This window comes from Corvus cornix, chromosome Z (assembly GCF_000738735.6).
Source record: "Corvus cornix cornix isolate S_Up_H32 chromosome Z, ASM73873v5, whole genome shotgun sequence".
Taxonomy (NCBI): Eukaryota; Metazoa; Chordata; class Aves; order Passeriformes; family Corvidae; genus Corvus; species Corvus cornix.
In genome coordinates, this window is record NC_046357.1 from 25,692,331 (window position 1) to 25,720,116 (window position 27,786).

At 42.6% G+C, this 27,786-nt stretch overlaps 1 protein-coding gene across 2 annotated transcripts in view; it reads right to left on the reverse strand.

Moving 5' to 3' along the window:
• LOC104689824 (MOB kinase activator 3B) overlaps nucleotides 1-10,831 on the reverse strand; it is a 37,814-nt gene extending 26,983 nt beyond the window's left edge. Inside the window, exon 1 of one of the 2 annotated variants that reach the window (XM_039567753.1) lies at nucleotides 10,682-10,831. The gene's annotated coding sequence lies outside the window, so the exon portion shown is untranslated. Of the gene's footprint in view, nucleotides 1-10,258; nucleotides 10,586-10,681 lie in introns of those variants that run through there. The other variant, XM_039567754.1, reaches the window with a different exon arrangement.
• Nucleotides 10,832-27,786: the final 16,955 nt, after the last annotated feature.

The following is a 27,786-nucleotide window of genomic DNA, read 5'->3' on the forward strand; positions in this document are numbered from 1 at the left end:
TCAAATCCTCTCCAGTATTGAGGCAGTGAGCAGCTCAAAGGTGTAACACTCCAGAGGTATTTGAGCAAGGGAAAGTGGTGTGAATTTCTGGACTGGTGAGTATCAAATTTTATTTTGTTGTAATTGACCAGCAGGGTTGGTACTTGAAAACTTCAAGCTCTGTGTAAATTGGATAAGGAAGGTTTGGAACAGTAACTGTCACTACACAACAAAAACAATGTGTGAAAGAGGGGAGGGGTCCTCCTATCTTTGCTGCCATGAGGTCAGAGCAGCGTGTAACTAACAACAGGGGATCAGAACTGAGAAATAAATAAATAAATGCCTAGGCTTTAAAATTGTTACACACAAAACTGCATGATAGGAGACAGTGCTTGTCCTTTCTCTGACGACAAGGAGTCGGAGCAGAGAGTAAAAAATTATTTGTGTTGGAGGTCTGGACCTAAGGATAAAGAAATTGGGCAACTGGGTATTGGCAAACCAGACAGCAATGCCACCCTGTAGCCCTTGGGGTTTTATTTTGAAAAACTGGAGTAAGCTGGGGAAGATCCAATAACTAAAGATAAAATGAATAAATACTGTAATCAGTGGTGGATGCCTCATAAGTCAGAGAATGGGGAAAATGGTTTGTTGCAGTTTTATCTTGGAGTTGATGTTTTACTGCTGACTTGGTAAATGGGATCAGTTTTGATTTATGTTGATGGTTTATGACATTGTGTAGAGACCCAGGTATTCAGAAAAGGTGTATGCTGGAATGAGACACGCTGATACCAAGTACTAAGGAGAAATAGAAAAAGGCAAAGATTGTATGTTCCAGAGGGAATGAGGCAGAAGATGTGTGAATGTTAGTTCCCTCCTTTTCACACCATATAACATTAGAGTCGGGATGGATAAAGAGAATATGGATCAAAATAAAGAGCATATGGGAAGTAAGGATTTTAGTCCTGTTGCTGGCCAGACTCAGGGAAATAATCAACCAGTGATACAGGCATCTTTAAAACAAGCAACAAGGGTCTGCCAGGTTTTATACACGTCCTTTTTTATATTTTGTGTTTGTTGAATTGGAAGTGATCTGTTGGTTTGTACTGAGAGAATCCTGAAGGAATGTATCAGCCTTTGGAAAGTGTTAACCGATAACCCCAAATGGGGGCATACTCAGGCTAGATTGATTACCATGTTGCTGTGGAAAGAAAAGAGACTGGCATTACAAAGGTGAAATAAGCAGAACAAGCAGGGGGCTTGGGGCCTGAAAGGCCCCTACTTTCCCTGCACAAACACACACACACTTTTGGTCTGAATAAATGTGATATTTGTAGGCAGTAAGGGTCATTGAAAAGATGCAAACATTATGATACTGGAGAATTTTTTACAATGAATGAGGAGACCAGGGAAAATATCAAGGAATCCCCAATAGACCCTCTAGTTCCAGTAAAACCAGAGAAACAATGAACTTTTGATAAATAGCAGAGCCACATATTCAGTAAAAACTATCTGTAAGGGCTCAGTAAAGTTACAGCACTGATTTTTGGGGCAGTTCTATGGCCATTTCTACAACTCACAGAGTGGACAACTGGAGACACTAAACTGACTCATGAGTTTCTATATGCCAGAACGTCCCCGTCCTTTGTAGGATGAGATTTATTATGCAAGTTAAATGCTTGAGTTAGAAAGCTCTATATATCTCATAAGAAAAGGCACAGAAGGCTCAAATCTGTTTACTAATGACCCAGACCTCAGAGGAACAAGAGAGTCAGAAGGAACAGGATTTAAAAGCAATAAACCAAATAACTGTGGACAAATACTTATTTGACTGGTTTGGATTTAAAAGATGCTTTCTTTTGCATTTCAGTGGATAAGAAGAGCCAGACTCTCTCTCACACACCAGGTGAAGAACTTCAGACAACAGGAGGAAGCTTCGGAACCACAGTTTTCTTACTCTGAAATGTAAGGAATTCCTCTTTTTTTTACTTAATGCATCTAAAAATTGAGACTGATTCATCAAGTGATGAAGCAGAACAAAGCTACTCTAAACAGTGAACTATCAAAGATTTTGGAGAAAAAGGCATCTGTCTTAAGAGTTGTATGTACTGATTTTTTTTGCCAACATAGTCATAGCAACATATGCTCCTAGTGAGTCAATGTTGTGTCAACAACAAGGTTATTCTGCTAATAAAATTTAAGCCATTCCCCAAACAAAACAATTTATCCTACTAAAAAGATATTTGTTGTTAAATCAACAAAATTACATCTTGCTTTGATTGCATATATGTTAGCTAGGGATGTGATTCTTTTCCACTGTCATTTCCAATTTAAGAATAAAAGTAAAATTTCTCAAGCAGGACTGCCTCTTCTAGTAAGAATGTGAGCAGATGTAATGCTCTTACCAGATTCTAGCCTGTTAATCTGCCAATACCCTCTGAATCACTAGATTGACTGATTTACTCATTTTTCAATTAAACAGAGTCAAAGCAGAAATGAGCAAAACCTTTGCAACTGTGTGAAACTGAAAACCTTGGCAGGACCATAGTTGATAGAAAGAGCAATTCCTACACAGTGAGTAATACCCAGCATGTCATACAGATAAAATAAATTCAGAGATGTGAAAGAGAAGCATGTGAGCAAGACAAGACAACCAAGAAACTGCAAGCTGACAGATCTGCAAAAAGGAAAGGACAATAGTGCTGACTGCTTCATCAGGATGACCATCATGGCTCAGAGAAGTTTAGTGCAAATTTGCATTATACTGGCATTGTACATCAAAATCTCATGTTCAGTTTGTCTTTTCCAAGGAACCAAAGTGAACTACCATATAATGAACTTTCTGTGGAAAATGGGTGGTTATTTTCCTCAGCAATGCCTCAGCGAAACAACTGATTTCAGATTCTCCATGGAGATTACCAGGGTCACACAGAAGAACATTATAAGGATCATCTATGAGTTCCTTCAACAGATCTTCCAACTATTTAGCAAAAATCCTCATGTTGATGCTTGGAATACAAGCAAGATTGAGAAATTCCAGAATGGAATTCATCATCAAATTGAAGAACTGGAAACATGTATGTCAGAAGAGCAATCAAAGGCAAGAAACACTTTTCAAACATGGATCCTAAAAAGCTCTACATACAGCATAAAAAAGTACTTTCAAAGAATCACCAATTTCCTAAAAGATAAGCAATACAGCCATTGTTCCTGGGAAGCAGTTCAAATGGAATTGAGAACATGTATTATAATTTTTGACAGTCTTTTGAAAAAAAAAACTACATAAAGAGGTAAAATCTTCTGTTTTGTTTCTTTTTAATAATACAATAATTTCCCCCTTCTTGATAGGTTTTTCATTTCCACATTTTAATAATTTTCAAATTGATAGCTGGGGCTTGTTTTCAAACTTGTGCTCTAAGTTAAACCTGCAGAGTACTCAAATGAAAGGGTACTTGGTATCACTGCTTCTGTGGTAGACAAGCTCTTTAAGAATACAAGTGGATATTGCTCCTGTATTGTCTCTTTGCACTACAAAAAAAGGTTTTGTGGTCTTTACACATAATATAACAGTTGTTTTACAACCTGAAAAATCTACATGTGGACACTGCATAGATTTTATTTTTGCATTATTTCACTAATTCAGGAAAAAAGTACACGATGCAGACATGCATAAAGCAGACAGACCTTCCTGTAGTCTTGTACACCATGAAGATCCTAAATTGCAAAATAGATGAGAATTTAAGATGACCAAGACATCTTTAAACTAAAAAAATAATGATAGGTAGTCCTCCCAAACAAGAAAAGTCAATTACCAGCTTTGATTCTTATTTTACAAGTATAATTGTCTTCATAGCCTATGGAGATATATTTCTATTTCTCCAAATATATTTATATGGAGATATTATTATATTTATATATAATAAGAAATATATATTTTTATATATATGAGATATATAGATAGATTTATATACAGCTTTCTATACAGCATATTGAATAACTACAGCATAGATTTTCAGGACATGATTCACAACACTATGTAAAATATGTACACATTCAATGTGCTTCAAGTTCATAAGCAGACAAAATTAATTTTAAAAGAACTACTGTATGAACACAGATATTAACAAATTTCTTCCATTCCTCTCCCATCTTTCTTTCCTTCATTCAGGCAGAACCAAGCAGTACAAGTTACCATCTTCATCAGTTTAACTGTTACTCAAGACACCTTGAATACCCTATGATCTCTGTACCACTCCCTATATATATTAGAAAACTGGATGACTTCTGACATGGATTTTTTCCACCTCATCTTCAAGCATATCTCATTCCTTATATATTTTTATCATAAATGGAATGTGTCCAATTGGAATCTAAGAAGAAAAGAGTTAATATATTTCTGTGCCTTCTGGAACTGGGGAAGAAAAAGGGACTATTTTGACAAAAAATTCCAATGTACTGTTACCGTTACCTGAGGACAGAATGCCAACATTTTGCTAAGAAGTTTGAGGGCTGGACTGTAACTCGGGTTGCCTTCCTTTCCTTTATTCAAATCAAATATGTATCTTAAAATGCCTCCCGACTTTGGGTGGAAAAAAAGAAAGGGAAACTTATTCTGCATGCAGCTATTGTAATGGAATGGTATCATTCCTTATTCCAGGAATGCAACAACAGGGTATTTACAACTGCCTAATTTTAGGCACCCAAATTAGACACTGGGCTAGGGAGATCAGGCCCACCCACTTTCCTCTCACATGCTCCTGCTTTACAGAGTCAGGGAGGAAAGAATGGGTTTCAGACTCCTGAATATAATTCTGCTTTCAATCACCAACAGAAGAGCTTAGTTCTTAACTGGTCGTATAGGGAACATAAGATCAGTTTGGCACATAGATAATGTTCCCAACTTCAATAATCAGTCTCTTTTATTAATTTAAACACTTGGCAACTATGTTGACACTTAAGTGAGGTTTGATGTCTGCAAAATACGTTCAAGTACATTTAATTCTGATTTTTTTTTTTTTAATTGCTGCTTTTAATGTGTGGTTACTGTGAGGAATTAACATAAACCAACTTCGGATACTAAACTCAAGGAAGGTGACGAACTGAAGCCCATGACCTTGAGGTTTCCCTATGCATAATGTATCAGGCAAGATGATGTAAGGTTGTATCAGTGTACCTATATTTATATTGTGCTTTCTGTGCTCTGTTCTGCACTTGGATTCCAGTCTCTAAAATGTCAGGAGTCAGCAGAAGCTTCAGCAGATACCACTGGTAACAACCTTGCAGAGTCTACTGGATTCCAACTGGATTCTATCAGTTCTTCATGGGATCACAGCACGTTTTGGTTAGGTAATGACAGCACCATGACCTAAAAAAAGCCCATCCTTGGACAGTGTGGAAACATTCACTTCCTTCATCTGTTCTTCTGGGAAGGTACTTCCATCAATATAAAATAGATAATGCCTATTAACTCATGAATTCCCTATTGTCAGTTGTGACTCACACTCCCAAAATGCAGGCTAGTTGGGTTTTTTTGAAAGGGGGAAATAGAGACCTCATTAGATGCAAATTTGGGGTATCCAGGGAAGCTTACCTAACTGATGTCAGCTAAGCATTTATAGGGAACACAGTTGTTTAAGAACTGCCTATGCTAGCTCTCTGTAAAAAACCTGTGCTTTTACAAGTTAAAGTTAACTGTGTCTTATGGAAGAAAAAAGAATAACTGTAACCAATACTTTTTTCACATTTCTTACCTGGAATTCAGTCTTAACCCTCCATGACAAACCAATACACAACTTTCTACTCCTGTGGAAAGAGTTGCATTTTCTGAAACTGAATATGGTCTTCTACTATTTGAAGTCAAATAACTAAGTCTTGACTTTTTTTCCTTACATGAGTACTTAAAAATTAAGTACTGAATGTTTCTATGAAAAATTCTAGACTACTGTTTTACACATAACTCTTACGATTAAACTTTTTTGTAACTTTTTATGACTGCTGTAACTGGAGACCAAAAGAAACAAAACCACATCTGTTTGTTCAGGTTTTTTTAGTGTATTGGCTTTGATATCCCTGTGAATAGACATCACTTCAATGTCTACCTTAATCAAGCACTCTAATACCATGCCAGTGGGTATAAGAACACAAGGGGGTGGGCTGGGAGAAAGACACTAAAATGGGAAAGTGAAAATAGTATTCTATCATTCTTAGAATTAGTAACAATTTCACAGCCACTTAATTTCTTTTAAGAAAAAACCAATTGACTACATTTCAAGATCCTCTTGATTTTTCTCCTGGCTAAAAGCAGAAAAAGTGAAAGTTCATATTCTGCAGGGAAGCACCACCTGAAACGATCACTGCTAACATTTGTACCATATTGTACTGATCAGTGAAAGGCTGTACTACTTTGAAATACAGATAGTTGTGAGCTGGAAAAGATAAATTGCAATTCTCCCAAGATGAAGAGCTGAAGTAAGGAATGAATTACCAAAGGGCAGGAAATCAGCACCCAGTCACACTTTTCCAGTTTCAGCACACTGGAAGTACCACCCAGTCAAGGCCTGGTATCAGGGCTCATGAAGCTGCTTTAAACACCTGTTCATCACCCTCTCCAGTCACTGGTTCAGAGACTGCACTCATCTATCTGCTAGAATTTGCTTTAAAACTTTAGAGCTGCATATTTTTTTTGGTTTTTGTATGCCCCAATGGTAGTAAGTACTAAATCACAAAAACAAAAATCCAAGACTATTGTTCACTACAGTGGAAAGAGAGTTATTTTTAAGATGGAAGTGGTCATCTACTACCAAGCACCTGGATATACTGCATGATACTATCCACAGAATTTACTAAAGTCTTTCTGGATTAAAAACCTGCATTTCTGTCAGCATAAGGATATGTGGAATCTTCAGAATAAAAAATCAAAAATCAAAAATATTTTTTTGATTGTATTGGTGTGGTAAGCAAATGCCCTCAACAGCAGAAGCGGCACATGTCTTAAATTAAAACTGTCAACAGATTTCCTAGATCAAACAGATCTTACAAACTCTTGGCCAAAGAGCCCCCTGCTCTTAAAAAGTGTGTTCCCATTAAGCTACTTGATTAGCCTAAGTCCCCTTTTATCTTTCCAGGGTAAATCAAACAACACTGATGGTACACAAGACAGGATGATCCAGTTTTACATCCTTTCTTCCTCCCTTTCCCTCTTTCCAATCTCACATCCTTGTCCTGCTTTAATACTTTTTGAATCTTTTCCTGAGCCCATCAGACCAACAGAAAATTATCCAAAATACCTAAACAAGTTAAATCCATACTTTTGTTCAAAGGTAAAGATTTAAAATCAGGGAAGAACACCCATTGCATTTGAGAACCAGCACAAAAGAGAAAGGGGAGTGTGGTGATGCCTTTTCCTGGTCTTAAAATCAAGAGTCATACACGGTTAGATGGGGAAAAGGGATTTTACCTTGGTATTTATTTTAAGGATCCTCAGGTGCACACGTCCAGGTCATGTGCATCAAAATGCACCCTACCGAAATGCCCACCCCAAAAGATCAGGTATAACATTATGGGTTTTACTAATTAGCATATCTATCAAAGATTCCCCAATGAGAGGCTCAAGTGAGCCCCCTTCTCTAAGGAACCTTCCCCTGGATGGTTCTATCTTGGTTTACAGAATGTGTTCTGGAGAGGACCTTGGGGTCTGGGGCACACTGATCCCTGGCTACGAAGCTTCTAAAATGCTTAGTCTCTCAGCTTGACAAACAAGTCCAAGAATGTAGGCAAAAAGCACTAGGAATACAGAAGTTGTAAAAAGGTATAACAGGGGTATAAAAGAAAAGGCAAAAATCTTCATGACATCAGTAGCAGCAAGACTGGGTAACAAGAACAGTGACCAAAACCTCCTCTGCTTTCCTTTTCTGGTCCAAATGCCTTTAAAAGAACCTCTCAGTTACTCTGTGCATAACTGATTAACTGATCTTCAGCCATACCTGTAGTTCATTGTAAGTATTTCTCCTTTAATATACTAATATACTAATTACCCATCACCAGAACACTTTAGTGGAATAGTATGGTGTAAATTTCTCTGGAAATAAATCTACTTCTAGAGTACATAGTTTAAAATTCCAGTTATATTTTACTCATTTTAGGTTTCTCTGTCTATCTTATCTGGACAGTCCTTGCCTAAGTCCCTGGCTCAGAAGAGGCTCACAAGACACTCATCTATCTGTCAAAGGTACTACTGAAGCATCTAATCCTGAGATAATACCCTAAAACAGAAGAATGAAAATAACATTGTGTTTTGACTAAAAAATATTCCATCTGAAATCTCAGTTTACCTAACGACTGATAAAGACTAAATATAAAACAAAGACCAGTACCATGTACTGGTTTTTCCTGTAACATTTTTAAACAACTGCTATTCCAAATGACTCTGTGATCCTTGTTCCCAGGGCACTTGGACCTCTCTGCTTCTCTCTGTTTCTATTACAGAGCGCAAGTACTTTCCCCAGGGACCTAAAAATGCCAAGTATTTTGCTGGCAGTTAATAAAGAATATTTTTCAGGAGAGAAACACCAGCAAAGAACCTGAAGTGATCTGGTCCAGTCCCAAGTCTCACATCACTCACTAAGGCGTTCTAAGCAGCACCAGCTACTACACCAACACACCAGCAAACTGTATAAAATCATCATTCCAAGAGGCTGGATGCCAAGCAACATCATGCTATTCTGCACCCACCTCCTTTTCTCTTTAGCACTTTCTGGAACTCAGTATTGCTTGACTGTACTCTACCTTGTACTCCTTTTCTTTCTTTCTTTCTACCCTACACCCCTCTTTCAGATGTGCATATTCTCTGTCAAAAAAAACCACAAACAAAAAACCACAACAAAACAGTTTCCTCCTTCTGATGTTTTTGGTTTTTTTTTTTGGTGTGGTTTGTTTTTTTGTTATGTGGGGTTTTTTTTGTGTTCCAGGAATGCTCTTTTCTGTGTCCCACGGAGCAGGGAAGCACAACTGTCACAACTATTGGTCCACTCAGAGAAGTTTGCAAATCTTGAATAACATGCTTTGCAGTGGAAAAGAGGGAAACAGGCTCTTCTCTTTCTACTGCAGTGCAACCAGTCCATAAAATTTCAAGTTAGGTATGTCCAGAAGATTGTCTCACAAGTATCGCCCATTAAATACATATTATATCTGTGTGTAAAATACAGATGGCTTGGAGAATAGAAGTAATCCCGCTGCCTATTCAAGAAATTACTGAAATCTAATCAGGGGTGGGAAGGGTCCTCAAACACCTCTGTCCTTTTGATAATCATACATGAATAAAATATTCAATCAGAGTATTTTATTTATGAAAGCTGTCCACAACCAGCCCCAGAACAGGCTGATTTGACCATCAAATGGGAGCAAGAAGGCCTCTACATCTTCAAATGCCACCTGGCAGCAGTCTTGCCAGAAGACAGATGATCTGCAGGGTCAATCAGCTTCAAGCAGGACTCTGCAGGAGCCTCTGCTAACCAGGGCCGCTCTGTACTTGCACCACAGTTCTTCTCTTTTAACTCAACAGGGAGGTACCTCTAGGGCTTGCGAGTCCTTGCACTGGCAAGTACTCATTTCTCCATGACAAACCCTGGGTCAGTCTCTGAGAAGCCAGCTGTCAGGCTGTCACACTGTGATTGCAAAGACTTGCAGGGATTTCAAACACTGTGTTCCACTAGGGAACAAGGAGTTTAACACAAACCATTTTTCCTTGAGTAACCTTGCAAACTAAAAGTAAAATCCAGCACCCTGAACCTCTGTTTCCACAACTAAAAGACCTGGCAGATCAGCTGCACGGCAGGTTTCTTGAAACACTAACTTCGCCCACAGCATTAAAGAAAGTGCAGCAAAATTGCCATTTTCAAGAGGCTGTGTCTCAGCGTTTGCTGAGAAGACAAGCTCCCGGCTGAATCTCCCATCCCTTTGCTCAATACGGTTACAACAGGAGCAGCACGCAGGGCTCCGGACCTCGCCTCCCTGCGCCAGAGCACAGTGCAGCGAGGCGGCGAGAGCTCTGCGCCCAGCCGGGCCCAGCTCGTCCCTCCCGCTGTCGGGCACCCGCTGTGGGGCAACAGGTCCAAGACAGCCCGCGGTTCCCGCGCAGCACCGAGCCGGCTCCTGAAGCTCTGGAGGAAGCACGCAGCGACCTACCTCTGAGACGGGACGGGGAGAGGGAAAGGGAAACGAACAAATAAACAAACAAAAAACCCACAAAAAATAAAAGGAAAGAGGAGCACTTGGGAAAGCGCACCTTCGCGCGGGCTGTAGCCCAGCGGCTGCTGCTCGGAGCGAAGCGCGCTCACTAGCACCGTCCCGTCCTCTCAGGCAGCATCCAGCACCTGTCATTCCGGCCGGGACCAGGGGCAGGTTCCGCCCCCCGCCCGCGCCTGCCTAAGGACGAGGCTCGGGGCCGCCACGGCAGTGCGGCTGCGGGAGCAGGAGCTCCTCCCGGCGGGGCGGGCACCGGCCGAGCCCCCGCGCACGGCAGTCCCCGCGGGATAGGGAGGAACTGGGCAGGGCTGTCACCTCCGCTCGGACCGAGCGCAGCGGAGAGCGTGTGGCCAGCTGCCGCGCCGCAAACGCGTCCCACTCACGGCGGGAAGTTTGTAGGCGGTGGCACCGACCCTACCCTCGCGTGCCCCGCCCTGACCCATCGCAACCGCCCCCGCCTTACCTCGCACCCCTCTGGGCGCTGCCACCGCCCTTCCAGGTGCCTTCCTCGACTGAGGGCCGGGAAAAGAACGCGACAGCCTGGCTTGGCTTTCCCGCGTACCGTCGGCTCGGCTCGGCTCGGCTCGGCTCGGCTCGGCTCGGCTCGGCTCGGCTCGGCTCGGCTCGGCTCGGCCCGCCTCCCCGGGCGCCACCCCCGTCAGCCCCGGGTCCCCGCGCTCCGCGCGGCCCTCCCGCGGCGTAGGACGCCCCCTCGCGGGCGTTGTGCCCCTGCCCGTACTCGGGGATCCCGGGTCCAGCGCGCCCCGCGGCCCCAGCACACACTGCCCCAGCACACACCGTCCGGCCCCAGCACACACCGTCCGGCCCCAGCACACACCGTCCGGCCCCAGCACACACTGCCCCAGCACACACTGCCCCAGCACACACCGTCCGGCCCCAGCACACACCGTCCGGCCCCAGCACACACTGCCCCAGCACACACCGTCCGGCCCCAGCACACTCTGCCCCAGCACACACCGTCCCAGCACACATTGTCCGGCCCCAGCACACACTGTCCCAGCACACACGGTCCTGCCCGAGGATAAGCTCGTGCCCCATGGAATCACAGAGGATTCTCAGTTGGGAGGGACCCATCAGAATCATAAAGTCCAGCTCCCGGTCCTGCAAAACATGTCCCCAAGAGTCATAGCATGTACCTGAGAGCTTTGTCCAAATGCTTCTGTCAGGCTCAGTGCTGCGACCACTTCCCTGGGGAGCCTGTTTCCAGGGCCCAACCACCTTCTCTGGGTGAAGAACCTTTTCCTGATATCCAACTTAAACCTTCCCTGACACAATTTCAAGCCATTCCCTCGGGTCCTGTCACTGTCGCCACAGAGAAGAGATCAGTGCCTGCCCCTCCTCTTCCCCTCACAAGGAAGTTGTAACTGCAGTGAGGTCTCCCCTCTGTCTCCTCTCCTCCAGGCTGAACTGACCAAGTGACCTCAGCCACTCCTCACACAGCTTCCCCTCAAGGCCCTTCACCATCTTCGTGACCCTGCTTTACACCCTCTCTAATGGATCTATATCTTCCATCATGGCACCCAGAACTGCACACAAGGACTCAAGATGAGGCTGGCCCAGTGCAGAGGAGAGCAGGACAATTACTTCCCACAGCTTCTGGGAAGAGGCCTAATCCCATCCCATACTGCGCAGAGTTGGGAGAAAACTTAAGCTCAGTTTAGGCAACAAATGTGAAACTTTGACCTATTGTGGAACCTGTAGCAATAACAGGAAAACCTCAGCCCCATGACCCTCCTTCACAGGGATCCTTGCAGATACAGTACTCTGGAGGAGTTTGCCTTCCACAGCACCATCCCAGATGATGTGGTAGTCATCAGCATAGACCATGGATCACAGTCCCTTATCTCAGGGTTGCCAGATAGAATAAATAACAGTATCCATGTTACTGTTGTATCAGCTAATGAGATTTTTGGTTTTTCTAACCCATGGCATTTGTGGGAGTAGGTTGATACACAGCCATCTGTATAGCAATACTCACCTTCGCAGTTATGTTGAATTGATTGTCACAGTAGGGAAAAAACCCAACGATAACACACATTCTCCCAGTTCACTATGTATATACAGCCTGGACAAAAAGTTCTTTCTTTTTCATGCCTACAAAGATTTCTTACACCTTCCCATCTGACCCATCTTTTCCACAGACAAAAAGAGGCAGGAGATGGGAGGAAAGAGACAGAATAACAGCAGAGACCCATTTCACTGACACCCAACTAAAAATAAGGTGGTTATATGCCAAACTCTCTGTTCTTAAGTGGAAAAATTTCAAACCCAACGGCAATGCTGAATGAGTTTGGGAAATCCTGTTTTCACTGAGTGAACAAAACCCAAATTCCCCTCTTTTCAAGCAGCAGAGAGCCACAAGGATACAGCCTGACAAAGATGCAAGATGTACCTGATGCAAAACTGAAGGTGTTCTGCGAACAGAAGCAGTGTGGCAGACATTGACAAAGAACTGCCCACTTTACAGGTTTGCAGAAAATAACACCAAATCAAGGTTTGTTGAAGAATATTGGGCCTCCTTTCCCACTGTCAAAGGCAAAGAAGGTGGCTTCTTGCCTTGCTGTACTGTCACAGAAGGGCCCAACTTCTGTCTCTCTTCAAATGGGAGACAGTGAGGCAGCAGCTTCCATGTGGCAAAGCAGAACCTAAGGTGGCCTGAGGGAAGGACTGAATCTGTGGCCTGTAAGGCGAGAGCTTGGATTAGGTACTACTGGCTGCCAAACCAGAGAAGAAAAGCTGAATGGGTACCTATGAAGCTGCCAGCATGTTGTGACTGGGGTGGGAGTTTGGGTTGCTTGGAAAGAAATACTCTGTTGTGACTGATTAACTTCTATTTCCACACGTGCAAATAAAGAGAGTGGAAGTAACCCTTGCACCTTCACAAACACAGTAAGAAAAGCCTGAAAAGTGACCCTTTTGGAAACAATTTTTTAGGTTTTTTGTGGCAGCCATTAGGTGTTTCTCACAAAGATATCTGAACAAATAGCAGTAGAAATAATCTTTCTGATAGCACTAATGTTTAAGCAGGTTTAAGCCACTGGTAGAACTGCTTTTTTATATCATTACCAATTCCCTGCTTTCAGGCAGTGAGTCAATTCTTTTTCCTGCCCTACAGCCAGGTTTGACACTGACGTTACTGTGTTCCATATCCCTCTGTACAAAATTAAAGACAATAAAACATGCATACAGAGAGTTTGTGAGATCACAGCCCTAAGAAGGAGTAGGTTAAAAAAAAGAAAATGCCAAACCCAAAATTTCCTAAGTCATTTGGAAAGACCTAAACATAATACTAGGACAATTGCAGGTCAAAAAACAGTAACACAGTAAAATAATATTCAGACAAGTTCCCTGGGAAAACAACTGGACAAACAAAACAAGTTACTGTCTTCCCATTATCCCCAAAAGTCAAAAGTTTGCATCCCTCTAAATGCTCCATGGAAAGATGTTTCAAAAATGCAGTAGGTATAGTTGACAAGATCCATTTGGTCATATACACTCAAACAGGGACAGACAGTGCCTTTGAGGACAGCATTCTGTTTTCTGTGATTTATAATCATTAAAACATATCAAGAACCTGCAAGCTTTGCTTAGGAAGAACCTATTTTTGGTGACAGAAGAAGAGCCCAGAAAGGACAAACTTCAGACACAATTCTTTTCCTGAACTTCAATTCACAAATGCTTTATTTTCTAACCATCACAAATGACTAGAGTGCTTAAAAGCACATCAAGGACAGCTGACTTTCTGTACAGAAAGATGCCTGCCTCTCCCTTCTCTGTAGTCATGTTGCACTCTGGATCATTGCCATCGCTACATTCACCAGTGTGCTTGATGGAAGTTGCTCCTTTGCTGCTGGGAGAGAAGCCAGAAACCAGGACTGCAAACCCAATCAGTCAATTTACTTCAGCTGAGTTTAACCAGGAATCAATTCAGTCATCTATGCCCTATTATTCTAAGCTCATGCAGCAAAGACATTAAAGTCAAGGCTCTGTCCTCTTCCTACCACACAAAATACACAGCTCAAAAAAAGAAGAAAAGAAAAAAGGTAGGTCTTCAGATTAATTGTTGTCAGTACAAGCAAACTGAAATGCAATTTAATACAGCATCAAATGGTTGAGGACTGCTTAGTCTCTTCCACTGTTGGGAATACAGAATGGAGAATTACACAGATTGGACAAATCACATTGGTGTTAAAATTTGAACTAGTAGGAACAACACACTGTGATGTTGCTGTTTGGTGCTAGGTGTGTTTGGATGCTCTGAAAGAATCAAAATTTTGTAAGTGGAGCTTACAAGGGTTATTTTCACTTGGCTCTTCTCTGCCTGTTTTTTGTATTGTTTTGGGGTCTTGTGCCTGGTAGGACTAAATTCACATTGTCTCCTTGGGAGATCACAAACTTTGTGTACAGCTCTTTGTCTACCCTGACATAAATACGCATAGGATTTGCTGGAACAAAATTTTTTTATATCTTTATCCCTTAACTCATTTTACAAAAATAGCTAGAAAAATCAAAGTTGAAATGAGGTCAATGGGAAGAATACAAACATATATGTTACCAAGATGCTATCATAAACTCTGTTTTCTTGGGAAAGAAGGATAAAGTTAGAGCCTACCTCATCCTCCTTCCTTTTTCAAATGGCCAGCTTATGGTTTTGATTTGAGTCTACAAAAAATTGCTGTGGCTTTGTTAAACCCAATTTAAACTTGAAGATAATTTTTGCTACAAACTTTAAAGAAATTTTACTCCATTCTACATCAAACTTACTGGTTTCATTTTATGTCAAAGCCCTGAATCAGCTGTTCAGTCCAGGTGGTGACACCAGATTGGCCTCTGCCTGTTGCAATACCCACCTGGACTCAAGCAGGGCCAGATACACAAGCACAAAGCACACAACAATGGTTAGAAGGCATTTTCTACCTCAGCCCTTTAGGTACCCTTTGTATCTGTAGAGATCTTCTTCTATATTAATCTCTAAGATTAGTGTTTTCCTTTTTCAACACCAGCATGACGTAGCTTCCCTGTGTTATTTGTAGAAAAATGATAAACCTAAAAAATTGAAAGCAGAAAAAACCCCCAACACATACAGACAACCAATCAATGAAATTCTAAATAGGTTCAAGCCACAATGTATGCAAAGCTAAATATACTTTCTATAGGATTTTACCTCCCTACACTCCTTTCAGTTGGAGGGTACTTCATGTCAGTATCCATCACAGTTGACTCAAGATTCTAACAGCTCTTCACTGTTCACAGCATGACCACGCTGTACATGCTGCTGAGTTCTGACTTAACTCAGAATAGTTCTAGAAACATGCAGAGTGTTGACCAGCCCAGGCAAGGCAGTCATTTGGGCTGCGAACAGCTGTGGCTGCACTGCTGACATGGGCTGAAGGCAAGAGGATGCTGGTGTTGCTGAGGGAGTGCCTGAAGTACAGTGATGAAAGAACTGTTCTCTTGGGAGCTGGTACCACCACAATATGGCATGTACCTGCTGCAAAAAAAAAAAAGTATCTCTTCCACACATTCATCACTAGCTCTATTTCTAGCCCCTAGCCACCCTCTAGGGATGGCCAGAACAACTTAAACCCAAAAGCGTGGTGTCCAACTCCAATTCATGTCGGACAGATAGACAATTTACCTTCCCTACCACACATGTGCTCCTGTGATTACACACTTATGCGTCACTTATGGAGCATCCAGAGATGGCTCCTTATTTATAATGGCTTCTCCTTGCAACCTGAATTCATCATTCTCAGAACTGCCAAGAGGCAGGTAATGAATAGGGAAGGTAAAGAATCCCAAATAAAGCCATTTGATGACCCCACAACAGCTTTATTAGGTTTGGAATCCTTTTTTTGTTGGTGTTGGCCAGAGCTTATGATAATCCTGTCAAAAGGCTATTTTTTGGTTCAGTTATTCAGAAAGACAGCTATTCCCTCTACTGATTGTTCTGATAATTCTAGCTGCCCATAGAAAAATTCATTTCCAGCAACTAAATGGCATCAGCAACAACTTTTGGCGGCCTCGTTGTGGTGGTGCCAGAGGCCTAAGCATGTTCCGCTGTACATGTGCTGTTGGTTGCCTGCCTTTATTCCAGCTCTGTCACAACTGCCTTGAGAACTGATTATGTGTCTGGGCTGAAAATTTGGTGAGGAGAGAAGAAGAACGTTTATCCGAGGTTGGACACTGGCACTAACCTGTGGGTTGGGTGGTCAGAGGCAGTTATTGCTGTCAAGACCCATGGCAGTGTCTCATGGAAGGAGTCATGTTTTTTTGGAAAAGCAGGTGAACGGCAGTGGACTAAATTTGCTAGTGGTTTCACGAGTGAAAGAGAAATCCTGCTGAGGTCAAAAGACTAGCATGAATCATCTTGTTTCCCTTGCTAATTGCCTGTTTCTGCTCATCTGTGAGATATTCTCACGGTGTTCTGTGGCTGAAAACTGAAGGAGAGAGGCAGAGACCTGTGTATCTCTACACTAATGGAATCTCTTTGATGTTTGCTAGGCAGTGTGAGTGATGCTAAAATTAAGGAGAAAACACCTAGGAGTACCTAGAGGGAAAAGTCAACATGTGCCCAAATTAGTAACCTCGCTTTTGCATTAAGACAACTTTCCTAGAACTCTCCAAAGCAAAATATAACCCGTCTGCTGGCAATAGGTATCACCCTCCTGATTTTATTGTGAAGTGCATGGAAACAAGTTTTACCCAATTTTAGCAGCATGAACTAGGAAAATCTTCTGCTTCTAGAATGAAAATATTTTATGTTTTATATGAAGGTGACCAAGAGTGGAACTCAGTGCCCTTTGTCCCTCTGAGATTAGAGAATTGTTTGCCACTCCTACCTGAAAAAAGTAAACAGCAAAATTCAGTCACTGTTTCCTCTGACTCAAACATGGCTCAAGGTTTCTCTCAGGACAATGGTTATATTCAAGATGCTCTCTGAACTTACTTCTGCTTTCCTAATGACAACATCTCTTGAGGATTTTTTTTCCAAAAATGTGTGGATCAGAAAGTGCTATAATCTTAGTGTATTTTGACAAAATGTAAGTCCCCTCCTTATGGTTTTTTGGGGGTTTGTTTGGTTGATTTGGTTTTGTGGGGTTTTTTTGGTGTTTTTTTTTTAATCTTTGCTTCCTCTCTCCTATCAACAGCAGGAAGAATGGTTTTCTGGAACTAAAGCCAGAATTTTATCTCCTCCTGGGATTGCTATAACTATTATTGTAACACGAAGGGGCTTGGGACTCTATCAGGTCCACAAAGCACACGCTGGTTCAGTTTCTGCTCCACTAAGAGCTGTTTGATGAAAGATTTTGTTTTCAACCACTCAAGGCACATTACAGAAAAGGCACGGTCAAAACCAGCTTTCCCCAATGATTCCGTATAGTTGAAGGTTATCTCTCCAACAGGTGAAAATCATTATATCCTTTAGAGCACCAGACAGGACAGCCTGGATGCTTCGTCAGCCTGAGGAGACCAGCTGAACTGAGCCCTGTGCAGAGGAACCCTCTCCTTCAGCCATTGCTCCAACATTTTGCAAGAGGACACCAATGCACAACGACCTCCTCAGGAGAGGAAGCAGGTTTCATCAAATATCAAACAAGCTTATATACTCACCCAGGCCCAGCCTACTTACCAGCATTTACTACAGTAGGAAATGAATAAGAGAAATGCTCTGCTTAACATAGGATGCACATAGGTAAAAGAAAGATACACCTACAATCCTAAGGAGAGGCAAGAGGAATATCACTCAGAATCTAGCCTGGTTCCTTCCAGCTGTACAAGAGCTACTTAAAATACATTGCTAAGCAGGGCAACTACTAGATCTGCCTTCCCTGACCTATTTTCCCTCCACTCTTAGAAGCCCCGCATGGAACTTCTCATCTCCTGCTTAAAGCTACCATGATCCCTCCTCCATCTGTGCTTACAGCAGATCATCAAAGGATCATATGTAGAGTCCTGCAAACTGCCCTCTTTTCCCCAGTTCCCAGTGATCCCAGTATTTATTAGAGAAGCTATATCCCTTTTTGAACACACTCTGAATTATTTTTCATGAAAAATCCATTCAGTCCATGTTGTATTAGCCTGGCCTGCCATTATGGGGCAAATACCTTAGGAAAGGAAGAAAAATATGAGAACAGTACAGAATTTCACTACTCTTTAAATATTGCAACCACATTTTGAAGGGAGACCCACCATAAACCAATGTCTGCCATGCTTTGTCACTAAATACTTGACAATAAATAGGGGGTACTGGAAAGTTCATAGTGTTTCTTGCATGACGTGTTATGAATGACACATCAGAACAGTTTGGGTATGAACATACACTTTAAAATATACCCCTCCCCACAATGATAAATACTTTTGCTTAGCACTTAACCTTACCTGATGAGTGTTGACATAGCATTTTAAAACTTTACAGAAAGATGTACCTGCAACTGGAAAAGCTGTGGATTAATGCTGTTTCAGATTCTGGCTGGCCTATTCCCTATGTAGCCTTAATCTCTCCTTCTATTTAATGACACCATTTGGACATCAAAACTAATTTGGAACCTGGTAGCTCACTTAAGTGGGGCTGTGTGACAGGAGAGCATTACACTGCTGCTCAGACAGCTGCACTGGCTCCCTGGAAGTCCCCAAGGAAAATTCAAAGCTTTCAAGGCCCTAATTGTTTTGGATCTGGTTATTTTATGATCAGAAGAGGCACTCAACATTGAGAAGCCTTGATATAGAAGTGGATGGCAAGAGCACTTGAATATTCAGGTCTGTTCATCCCCAGATTGAACTCCCACACGTGCTATTAAAACCTATTTTCCAGTCTGACGACTGGGAGAGGGAAGGCTTGCAGGAGCTTTTTGCAGCATATAATTAGTTTAGGAGCTCAGTGCAATAGCATCAGCTAGAAGAATATATAGATGATGAAATCTTGTAATTTTGAACATTATTATTAATTAGCAAGACTATACAGTCCTTGAAAAGACATTTCTGGTGTTTACATCTTGTAAAACATACCTGAATAAAATATACTCTCAGAAGTTATTCTTTGAAGACTCCACAAATCCAGAATGCTATGTTACAGTGTGGATACTGCAACACGCGTGTATTAAACCAGGAGGCCATAGAAAAGAAATATATATGGACAGATTCCTGGTAGGTGTTTCAGAGAGATGTTTATTTCTCCAGCCGCATGGCCGGGGCTCTGCCAAGGAACTGTTCCAGTCACGGGACCCGAGGGTCCTTGCCCACGCAGGGAACACAAACCAACCAATGGGAACGAGGCTGAGCAGGGGCAGGGAAACCCCGTGTCTGTGCCCTCAGGGCCCCTCTCCCAGGGCTACATGGCAGGGGGAGGAGACCCCGACAATGCTAAATTAAATTTGAATTCAGAATATTATGACAAGACAGACCATGGAGCACAATGTAATGTGTTTCTCTTAAAAAAAAAAAGAAAAAGAAAAAAAAAAAGGAGTTACTTAAGAGTTCACTCTCTTATCCAAAGATAACCGTACTGTCTTCTGTTACAGTGGGGATTACTGGAACAAGCATATTTCAAACCAGGAGTCCCATGGAAACAAAGTATATATGGACAGATTCGTGGTAGATGTTTCAGAGATGTTTATTTCTCCAGCCGCATGGCCGGGGCTGTCCTCAGGAACTCCGCAGTCACGGGACCGAGGGTCCTTGCCCGCACAGGGAAACACAAACAAACCAATCGGGAATGAGGCTGACCAGGGCAGGGAAACCCCGTGCCTCTCCCCCCAGGGTCCCTCTCCCAGGGGTCCATGGCAGGGGGAGGGACCCCAACATCTCACCCGTTTTATTTTAATAAAAGGAGAATGAAAACAACTGGATAAACATAACAAGAACAGTTTCAAGACAAAACAAGCCACCCTCCTGAGTCTTTAAATGTCCAAACGGATTCTGTGGAACATCTTAAGGCTGACAGAAGGGAGACAGAACTCTCCGGGCATGCTTTGTGGGGAAACTGAGGTAGGAGAGAGTTTAATTTCTTCCCTCCCCCTTTTCATCCCCCCCTCGGCATTGGAGAGGAATTGTAGGGAAATGGAATTGTATAGGGAAGCCGTGGGGTGAAAAACGGATTAGGAATAAACTGGGGATGGGGTAAACTTAGGAAGGGGTTCATATTGGGTATAGGGTAAAAGGGGAAGTAGGCTGTGGGTAGGGAAGCTGCTGGGATGGATACTGTTTATAATTTTGTGCATAACGGCTGCCTTTGACAGGAATACCTCCAGGCCCAGTAACATTCGCTGCTTGTAAACCCTTCTTTCCTTGCACTATATCAAATTGTACAACTTCCCCATCTCCTACACTTTGCAGGTAATTTTTAGGGTTATTCCTTTTAATGGAAGTTCTATGGATGAATAAATCTTCCCCTGTATCATCTCATGTTATAAATCCATAGTTGTTTTTTACACTGTACCATTTCACAGTTCCTGTGACTTTTGTGGCTACGACTCCTCCTATCACGTGCTTGCGTGTTCATCGTGGCTGCTGGTCCCGCGTGGCCGCCACCTCGCCGACTCAGACGTCTCGGCCGGGCCCCCGCGTTGCGGCTGCTCCGCGCTCTCCGAGCGGTGCTGCTCCGGCGCGTGTCTGGGCTCTGTGCGGCCCCGCGTTGCCATCGCCGCCAGCCCCGTGCCCTGTGAGCGGTTCCGCTCCGCAAACTCCACGCTGCTTTGAGAGCGGCCCCGTTCCGGCTCGGCGCTGCGCTGCGCGGCTTCTCGTGTCGCTGTGGAAACCGCCGCTTCTCCCTCTGCAGGGCTCTCCGAGCCGTGTGCTCAGAGCGGGCTGCCACGCCGATGCCTGGTTCCTGGCTGCTCATGGCCCACAGCACCCATGGCACCTGCGGCATCGCTCCCTCACTCGCGGTCGCGTGGCCGGGGACCCCGAGACAGGGATGGGGTCCGCGATAAGGCGCGCGCTCCCGAGGGGGCTGGGAGCACCCAGCGCAGGCACCTCCACCGGCACGGCTGCAGTCATGTGCTCCCGGGACGGCGGCCGCGCGGCCTTGGCCACAGGATAAGTATGATCCTCTGCTTTACGGGTAATGGGACCATACAAATGCTCCTCAAGAGCTTCCCTGATTATAAGGTATGCACGGAAAGCTTCTCTTTGATCCCTTACTTTATCCCAGATCTCGTCCCAGAAACACCCCTCACAAGATTCAGGAGGTTCGATATCAAAAAGTAAGTCTCGAGAAATATCGGAGAACCTTTTGAAAAGCCAGGTGAAAAAATGTTCTAGATTTCCCGGTTGCATTACTTTTTTGTTTCGTTGTTCAAGGATTCCTTTTACTTCTAGATACATTTCCCACGATTCTTCCATAGTCCAGAGAGAATATCCAAACCAAGATGAGAAGAGAGAGGTTGAGAGTGGTTATTTTACTCACAAATCTTCCTCAGGGATCGGTGTCTTGCCCACATTCTCCACCAGTTTGTTACAGCGGGGATTACTGTAACCAGGAGTCCCGTGGAAACAAAGTATATATGGACAGATTTGTGGTAGATGTTTCAGAGATGTTTATTTCTCCAGCGGCATGGCCGGGGCTGTCCTCAGGAACTCCCTCACTCAGGAGACCCGAGGGTCCTTGGCCACCCCGGGGAACACAAACCAACCAATGGGAACGAGGCTGACCAGGGGCAGGGAAACCCCGTGTCTCCCCCCCAGGGCCCATCTCCCAGGGCTACATGGCAGGGGGGAGACCCCAACAGTCTTCCATACAAGGAAAGGTTGTGTTACAGGCCAAAGCATGGAAAAGTATTGACTCAGTGAAAGACATGCACTGGCTTGAACAGCCCACAAGATGAATGGGCTCACGTCCCCAAGAAAGGCTCAGACCCATACATACTGCAATGGGAGAAGAAAATGTTAAAGATCTTTCTTTACCTGCCACCTAGTTCTTTCTTTGGCCCCGGAGCCTGCAGCCTCAGTGCACTTCAGTTTTCAGCAGGGATGTGCTGACTAACCTTACATGCACTGTCTACCAGGGCAGAGTAATTATTTTCTCTTCACGTCTGTTTCACTGAGTGGATTTATAGGAACATCCAGATGAACACAGTAACTCTTCCTTCACATGCACCAGTATCACCTGGGTCCTAGAAGTTTTGCAATGTTATTCCAACCACAGCAATTGAAGGAAAGGCAAGGGCCCAGTACTGCCTTTAAAAGCATACAATATGTTCTTCATAAATTAAAGGATTCAGGTAAATACAACTTCAAAACACAGTTAAGCCACAAGGCTAACATATTTCAAGGTGACTGTCTCCTTCAAATAACACTAAAGACTCACTTGATAATAGAGGCATCTTCATAGTCAAAAATCTCATCTTAAAGCATGACTCCTTTTTTTAAATTAATATGCTAACTCTAGTAAGAGTCCCATCTGTTAGAGTACCAATTTCTTGACCACTGGTAAAATATGATGTACTTACTCATTAAAGAGCTGGTAGCAACACATCTCATCACCCCCTGAGCTGTGGAAATGTGAACTAATTAATCATAAGATAAAACTGTGCATTACAGCTGGTCAAAAAGACTAATGTAAGGGAGTGGGGAATGCATTTCAAAATACAGAACTAGTCTAAATATCCCTGTGGATTATCTGCAGTGGTACAGTTTGCCTAGGAAACAATTCTCTATTAAAAACCAGAGGTTTCAAATAAATGAAAAAAAATGAGCATAAGTGGGTCCTGCCTACATGCACAAATCTTGGTGTAACTCCAGTGAGATTCTACAGTCTGAGCATGAAGTCATGTCCAGACACTTTCATTTGTTTTCAGGGTGACTATGTTCTGAATATTTATGTAAATGCATTCCCAGACTACATAAACTAATCACTGTTTGATATCCAGACAGCTGAAAAACCTTTTACAGCAGTCTAATGGGAAGGACTTCAAATGACATTGAACATAAAAGGAAAATGAAGAATAAAACTCAAATTTCAGCTTCCAGTGTCTTTTTGCACCTCACCTGAGAAATCTCTGTCCACACTATTCTGTCCTTGCTGATGGTGCAATACCTGTACAGTAAGACAGAGATTGCAATAATGCTTTAATTCCTTCTATCCATAGGTAGATGACATGAAAAGACAGTTCTTTCAGGCACTGGAAGCTCTCAGGGGTCTCTGAGCCAGATTTTAGAAAAAAAGATTTGAAACTGAAGAGAAAAAAAATCAGTGCCTGCCGTGAACTGTCCTTGTGTTTAAATTCCCTATGCATCTTTAATCACACATACATGTTTTGGGTTTTTACTAAACGGATGTAAGATGTTTCTGTTCCTGGTATCATGGACTAGAATCTCACAGTTTTAGATTCCAGTATGGGACCACTGGTTTTGGTCTCCAAGTTCCATCATAATTTTCAGATTTAGGCATGGTCCCCTGAGCCTATCTGAACATGCTACCTTCAAAGAGATGTGTCTTTTTAATCCAATCAAACCATGCATTCAGTGAGGTTTTCATGGTCCAGTGAAGATCTTGTCATGGGCTAGCTCATGACAAAACATTCTTTACAGGTATCTCCAAATAAAAGAGACAGAAGAGATACCTGAACCCCCCTGAAAGTGATGTCCATTCACAAACCAGGACCAAGACTGTAAAACCCCATCTCCAACTCCTACAGGGAAGGAGAAACCAAATGAAGAGCTGAATCCTTGTGTGAAAATATTGGAATTACTCATGAATTACTCCAGAGAGAAATTTTTCCTTGTATATTTTTCCAGCTGTATGGACTTCTGGGCTGTTTCTGATTATATAGTCACTAAATAACTTTCATGAATTACTTGAAGTGGGAAATGATTCCATCAGGACTGCTCCACTCCAACTAGTTCTGTGATCATTGTTTCTGAATGGCGTTCAGAAAGGTTATGTTAAACGGCATACAAAAACATGCAAGCATCCAGAGTGCCTGAGATTAAAGAAGAGAGAAATTTTAGTTTGTCAGTTTGTCTCTCTAGCGAGACTGCCATTTATATGGGATGTAACACACTTTGTACATAACAAATAATAAAGTATGTCAAAATTGTCCTTGCAAGCCTTGAAATGAAACAGTAAAAAGCCTACAAGAAGTTAATTCCATTACACCTTTCATGTTTCAGCACTTACTGTATAGACAATGATGGGCAAACAAAACAATCTCAAATGAGCCAGCAACTGAATCGCTCAAAAGAAATCAGAAATCTGTTGCATTTGAGTTATTGTTTGGGGTTTTTCTTTTTGTTTTTCTCTCATGATGAGTTTGTTTTGTTGCTTGTAGTTGTTTTACAAAAACTGTTACAAATGATTTACAGTTCTCCTCTCACTCTTTCTAAGTACCTTATTGAAAACTAGTCATATGGCAGATTTCTGGGAAGGTAATTAGTAAAAGCCTTCTTTACTTTCTCCTTTGCTTTCTGCTTCCACTTCAGCTTCCATTTCCCCTTCCCTTCCTCCTGAAAACCATTATGTCTAGAAAAGGGAGCAGAAAAGCTTGCCATCAGAAATACACGTCACCTCCCACCAGGAAGACTCAAGAGTGACTGAGTGAGAAATTTTGCTACACAGCCAGCAAGGAAAGCTCTGTGCCTAACAGAGAGACTAAACCGCAAGAGAAAAAAACCAGGGAAATACTTAGGCTAGGGGCTGGTTCTTTTTTGCCTTCCCTGAGTAAAGATCAGCATTATGGAAGCACCACTGTAGTTCATTGTGTGTTTGGGGCATCCGGATGAGCAATCCTGTCAGAAGCTGATCATGAATGTCTGCATCACCAAGGCTGTGGGATACTGCAGACATACATTACAGAGCAAAGTCTAGTTTTCTGACAAGCCATAACTAGGTGCAAATTGACTTTGGGACATGTCTCTGCTTGGGGCCAAACCTAGCTCTTTCGTTAAGTAAAATTTTCTACTTTCATGATTTTTTCTGACACTCTTTAACCCAGAACAGTTTTCATACAGTCTCAAAAAAATTTAACAGCAAATATAATGTCTCCTTCAGACAAATTGCTTAATAAAGCAAACCAGTACTAAAACCTAGCGACCCTGAATAATTCCTGTTCTGGACCATTTTTATCCGGCTTCAAGTTGCTCACCACAATCACTTAGCACTGATTAATGAGGTATAAACTTCATCACCTTTTATCTCCGCAGCTGCCTATCTGTAAAGTCATTTGTATTCATCAGAGCAGTCCATTAACAAGAGAAGTAAAGCTAACTACCCAGAACATCAAAAAGCTGCCTAAACCTCACACTATCCAGATGACTGTACAATCACTGGAGCTGTTTTTTACAGGTGCGTTCAGCAGACCAAGCTGAAACCCTGAGATGCTGCCACAATATAAGCCACTTGCAGTTATACAAGGTCCTTCCAGCTTGTGGTAGATGACATTTAGCTTTCTCCTGCCTCAAAAATCAGAGAAACACATAGATTCTGCCCTTGGTTGTCTTTTTGCCCTCACCTACAGCCTCCTCCTGCCAGGAGTCAAGCAGATTTCAAACATGAAACTCTAAAAATATCCTGGTTCCAAAGTCCGTCCGAAGTCAGCAAAATCTGCATTGCTTAACACAGTCTCAAACACTATAAGAGCCAGATGGGTTTTGCTTTTGTTGGAAAAAGTAACAATGCTGTTTTAAACAATGGCTTTATTTTTCTCCAGCAGTTGGCAAGACCTGACATGCAGAATAGTCAGCATTCCACAATTTCTGCCCACAAGTGTGAGATGGCTCCAAGATGCCTTGCTTCTCTCTACTGTAGGAGTTTTTTAATGAGAAGCCAAACTCCTGATAATTGGAGATGCTGCAACAAAAAAAGCCCTGGGGAGAGGAACCTTGTGAAAACTAGAAGGGAATTAAATTGGGCTACATTGGAAACACAGAAACCTATGGCAATGAATGTAGTAATAATTTTCTTTCTGTATACTCAGATGGTGAAACAAATGGTGAAAAACTTAAAACATACTAAGTTTTTCCACAACCTCATCCCATGGCTGACATCAATAGATGTATTTCAGTCCACTTGAACTCCCTCTGAACAGGTCACACGTCTTCACAAGCATTTCAATGTATTATAATAGTTTTAAAAATTCACCTTATAATAAAGCATGTACTGAAATACTTGCTGAAGCATGTTCCTGCTTGCTTTTTTTTGATGCATACTGCTTGAATTCTCTGCTAAAAATAAAAAAGCTGCCTACATTTAGTGATTAGTTGAAAGGGAGGAGAAAAGAGGAAGGAATTGGATAAATGCATTTCAAAGTCTTTCACAACAAGAAAGAAAATACAGTAATCCAGACCAAATGTGGTGGAAAAAATTAAAGCACTACATAACATATGGTCATTCTAATATCTATTTGGTTTCCACCATTCAGATTTATTTTTAGTGCTGAACATTCAAATGCATTTGTGATAAAAACAGACCATTTTTCTGAGACACTGATCTTGAAGCAGATTAATTTCTGCCCCATGCCATGCTGCCTTTGAAGATAAATATCCATAGATAGTTCCTTCCACCTCTTCTTTTGGAACTTTCTGGATAATTAACCATTTCCTTTACCTCCTTTTCACACTTTTTCCTTTCTGTTATTCTTCTTCCCTCTAGTTTCATTTAAACACTCCTACCCAGTATTTGTGATCAGTGACTTGGTCAGAGAGTACATCTGTGGTAGTGTTTCTATTCACACCAGGAATGCTCTCCTAAAATCATTCACCTGATCATCATCTTTCCTCACTGTGGTTTGCCTCACCTAATGGTCTGCCTGAAATGGATTGTGTCCCATTAAACTGAATGGGAAGAGATAGTCCAGCCAGTGGGCAGTTGGAGTACAGGATGGAACTAAAGCTTGTCTGAAGCACTGTACTGCTGAAACATACACATGGACCTCAGGTCCTTAGCACCAATTAATTTGCTCTATGAATCCACTCCCACAGCATTGCAGCAAGTGCTAACATGATGTAGCAAAACAAAATGCATGCATTTGAATAACCACACACACACTGAGGCTGTGTCCTGTGAGCGCTTATCTCAGTGCTGTGGCTGTCACACACAGCTTTGACAGTCTCCCTTTGCACCTCTTGATCACTGGGCTCCCCAACACACCATGGATAGTCTCTTGATGCTCTGCTCTTGCCAGCATCTTTTTGTTCCCCTTTCTTTCCTGTCAAGAAGGCTTGACTCAGTTTCCCTGATCTCCATGGATGGATTTCTTTCCTCCCCACTTGGGAAGAATTTCCCAAGGGCCTAACCACTCCAAAACCTCTTCCTTCCACCCAAATCCTTAGTATGCACGGGCATAAATTCTACCCTTTCAGCGCAGTCATAAGCATGCAGTTTGTTTTTGCTGTGTCATTGGGCTGTTATTCTCAGCTTCTTCCTCAAAATATTCTGCGAATTCTTTGCAAACAGAGAGCATTTGAAATCCCACTGGCTGCTCCTTGATTGGTTCAGTCACAGGCTCCACTCACCACAGCAAAGCTGTTTCCAGCAGCTGCCTGCGGCTACACAGGAGGTCTCCGTGCACAGAGCAGTGCAGAGGATGGCTTTGTGACCTCTGTTACCCA